This window comes from Limulus polyphemus, unplaced genomic scaffold (genome assembly GCF_000517525.1).
Source record: "Limulus polyphemus unplaced genomic scaffold, Limulus_polyphemus-2.1.2 Scaffold2531, whole genome shotgun sequence".
Classification (NCBI taxonomy): Eukaryota; Metazoa; Arthropoda; class Merostomata; order Xiphosura; family Limulidae; genus Limulus; species Limulus polyphemus.
The window spans coordinates 2893-7464 of NW_013668141.1; positions in this window are offsets into that span (position 1 = coordinate 2893).

A 4572-nucleotide genomic window follows, 5' to 3' on the forward strand; every position below is an offset into this window, starting at 1 on the left:
TATATATATATATATATATATATATATATACAGCAGAAGTAGATGTAAACGTATACAGTTACACCTAAAAGAGACAAAAATTATTTAAGTTAAAATTACGCAGAAATAATTGTAAAATACGATTATATTGTGAACAGCACAAGCATCAGAGAAGCTTCAGTTATCTGGCAGTGTAAAATCAAATCTAACTAGTATAACGAAACGAATTAAAATGAATTAGGTTAAAAATAACTAAAATTCAATAATTATAGACTACGTAGTAATTCCCTAAATGCCGGATACATGTTGAAGTGACGTGGATTCCTGTAATGGATATAAAACAATAAATTTCATCCTAAATATTATTACAAGCAGATTTATTTTGGTCAAGAAGAGACAGTAAACTAGTGATTTTTTTTTTTTTTTTTGTAAATACATGAACAATTTTTTTATTCCCGGAAGTTCAATGATGAAAATTGATTACAAGATGAAAAGACATGCAGCTAAATGTAGGAACTGCTTCGACCTTTGATTGGTTATTATAGAAAATAGGCTGTATTGTCTTTTTTTACTAGTCTGTAAAAGTATGTGCTGAAGTTTCGGGTGACATCTTTCAGCTCCTATTGTCGAAATCTGTGAATTATTTAAGAAAACAAATGTTACGAAAAACATGTTTATTAAAATGATACTAATACCTCTACTAATTATACTAAACATTATCGTACATCCTACAAACTAAAAGTTTTATTAATGATACTAATACCTCTACTAATTATACTAAACATTATCGTACATCCTACAAACTAAAAGTTTTATTAATGATACTAATATCTCTACTAATTATACTAAACATTATCGTACATCCTACAAACTAAGTTTTATTAATGATACTAATACCTCTACTAATTATATTAAACATTATCGTACATCCTACAAACTAAGTTTTATTAATGATACTGATACCTCTACTAATTATATTAAACATTATCGTACATCCTACAAACTAGAAGTTTTATTAATGATACTAATACCTCTACTAATTATACTAAACATTATCGTACATCCTACAAACTAGAAGTTTTATTAATGATACTAATACCTCTACTAACTATACTAAACATTGTCGTACAACCTACAAACTAAAAGTTTCATTAGAATGATGTTATAACTTCTATTAATCAGACCAGACATTTGATCACAATTACGTCACATATACATCATGAAATGTTGTTTTTGATAGGTCGGAGCAATTTTTCCATTTAGCTACATGAAAAGAAAGCGACAATAATACAAAGAGTTTGGTTTATAATTGTTTATAATTATAATTATAGTTTATAATTAACTATTAGCTAGCAACTCTGTGATAGCAACAAATCAGCAAAATCGTACAGTATCATACAAAAGCCGTACAAGTAATAACTTGGATCTAATACTGCCGTATAACAGTATTCTGTTGGTAGAAACTGGTTACTTCTAAAGACGGCCCCTTATTCTTGTTCTTTTAAGTATCGCCAAGCTAGTTTTGTATGCACGATTCAATGAAAACCGGACTTTAATGTTAAACTACCTTCTCCTGGTAGAATTATGTTAAAGAAATACTTAAAAGTTTCATTTTCAAAAGGTCAAACTTGTAAAAACCAGACGTTGTTCAACCTGGGTGTGCGCTTAACGTGATAATACGTATTATTCTGTAACCACATGCGCATTTAAGTACGCGGGCGTAACTATGACAACCTCGCATCACACAGTTAAGGTTTAGAATAAGCATGAATCCACGTTAACACTTGCAGGGATCCTTATTAGTATTTGAATTACGCTCGAGGATAAATTTTGAGTTTGAAAATCTCTGAGTTTGTTTGTTTTTGTTCAACGATCTCGGAAACTGTCGTGTGGATCCTTTGCGAGACAAACGTAAGAATTTGTGATTTCAATAAGATGAGGGGCTCTTATTAAGTGATAAGACCAAAGTAAGTCTTGGCAAATACGTGAGGATGTGGAATCTGATTAAGGGGTGGATAAAACTGACTCTTTTCATTAAGATAAGGGAGGAGACAAAAGTTAGTCTTCGCAAATTCATTACAATGAGGATGTGGATCCTCAATGACGGCACAATACAACCATCTCATGAAACGGTAAACAAAACTTTCACTGTGTAAGTGATCAGTAAGGACACAATACAACCATCTCATGAAACGGTAAACAAAACTTTCACTGTGTAAGTGATCAATAACGGCACAATACAACCATATCATGAAACGGTAAACAAAACTTTCACTGTGTAAGTGATCAATAACGGCACAATACAACCATCTCATGAAACGGCAAACAAAACTTTCACTGTGTAAGTGATCAGTAAGGACACAATACAACCATCTCAAGAAACGGTAAACAACACTCACTGTAAGTGATCAGTAAGGACACAATACAACCATATCATGAAACTGTAAACAACACTTTCACTGTAAGTGATCAGTAAGGAAACAATACAACCATCTCATGAAACGGAAAACAACCAATATATATTTTCGTAATACAACGTTTTACTATTCTTACTGTATATTAACAACGATTTTAAGAAATTTCCTCATTCATCAAATCTCTCTTGTCTCTCCCCTTAATAAGGATACAAACTCTCATCCATGGACGTCCGCAGAGGGGGACAGGGGGTACTTGCCCTACTGGAGAAATTTCTCTTGATGCCCACGCCCTCATCCTAATGAATTTACCAATACTTACTTTTGTTCTCATCCTTTAATAAGATCCCCTTATATATATTCTCAATACTAGTATTAGTAATAAACGACTTTTCTAACACCAAACTTTGTTTTTTTTCTTTAATTGGACACTCAACGTTTCGATTTAAAGTCTTCTTAAGGAGTGTTCCATTGAAACACAAACCGTTATTAAAGGGAAAACACCAAATTTCGTTTACTACCAGTATCAAAATATCTTTTATATTCCCGTATGGAAATTAACTAATGAGCTACCCCTTAATAAGGATACGAACTTTCATTCATGGACGTCCGCAGAGGGGGACAGGGGGTACTTGCCCTACTGGAGAAATTTCTCTGGATACTCCCGTATGGAAATTAACTAATGAACTATGTTCTGGAATAGTTTTGTTTGAGTTAACTTACTGATTATAAGTTTTGTTTTTTACAAGTTACGTGTTTGGTAAAAAACAAAACAACTTATAATCAGTAAGTTAACTAAGTTACGTGTTTGAGTTAACTTACTGATTATAAGTTGTTTTGTTTTTTACAAGTTACGTGTTTGAGTTAACTTACTGATTATAAGTTGTTTTGTTTTTTTACAAGTTACGTGTTTGAGTTAACTTACTGATTATAAGTTTTTTTTTTTTACAAGATACAATAAGGAAGAATGTTTCTAAAGAAGCACAACGTTTCGATCGCTAGAGCTAACATATACAGGTTTTTTAACTTTAAAAGCTGTTATTTGTAAAAATAGAATGAGAAATAAATGTATTCTTCTTTGATATTTCGTTTTGCTGCTCTTAAATATTGTTGCACTGGACCGTGTACTTTTTGATGTTGAACTTAAACAGGGCAAGGAGAACTTCCCTGCTCCCTTTTCCTGCCAGTTTTATTTATTGTCTCTGTTCTCTTTAGGTCATCACGCCAGTATCCTTACGTTTAAGTGAGACAGTTTTACATTTAAATGCCCGAAAGCCGTTCTTTTTTACAGTTTATATAAATAGGGGGGGGGGGTTGTAGTTAATGGCATTAAATACTCAAAGCTTACCGACGTTAATAAGGATTTCCTGACAATGTGTAATACTGGGTCACGTAATATATATACATGACTGGATGACGTCACAACCAGGTTGCCATATTTAGATGTAATCAGCATCCGGTACGATGTAAGAGTTATCTAGCTCACATTTTATTTCTTCTTCAAAATGTACTACTAAGAAATCTTTCTTTACTAGCCCTCTACAGTTTTATCAATGACTGATAATTTAACATATATTTCTTTATTAGCCCTCTACAGTTTCTCAGTGACTGATAATTTAACATATATTTCTTTATTAGCCCTCTACAGTTTTATCAATGACTGATAATTTAACATATCTTTCTTTATTAGCCCTCTACAGTTTTATCAATGACTGATAATTTAACATATCTTTCTTTATTAGCCCTCTACAGTTTCTCAATGACTGATTATTTAACAAACTTTCTTTATTAGCCCTCTACAGTTTCTCAATGACTGATTATTTAACATATCTTTCTTTATTAGCCCTCTACAGTTTATCAATGACTGATAATTTAACATATATTTCTTTATTAGCCCTCTACAGTTTTATCAATGACTGATAATTTAACATATCTTTCTTTATTAGCCCTCTACAGTTTATCAATGACTGATAATTTAACAAATCTTTCTTTATTAGCCCTCTACAGTTTATCAATGACTGATAATTTAACATATCTTTCTTTACTAGCCCTCTACAGTTTATCAATGACTGATAATTTAACATATCTTTCTTTACTAGCCCTCTACAGTTTATCAATGACTGATAATTTAACATATCTTTCTTTACTAGCCCTCTACAGTTTATCAATGACTGATAAT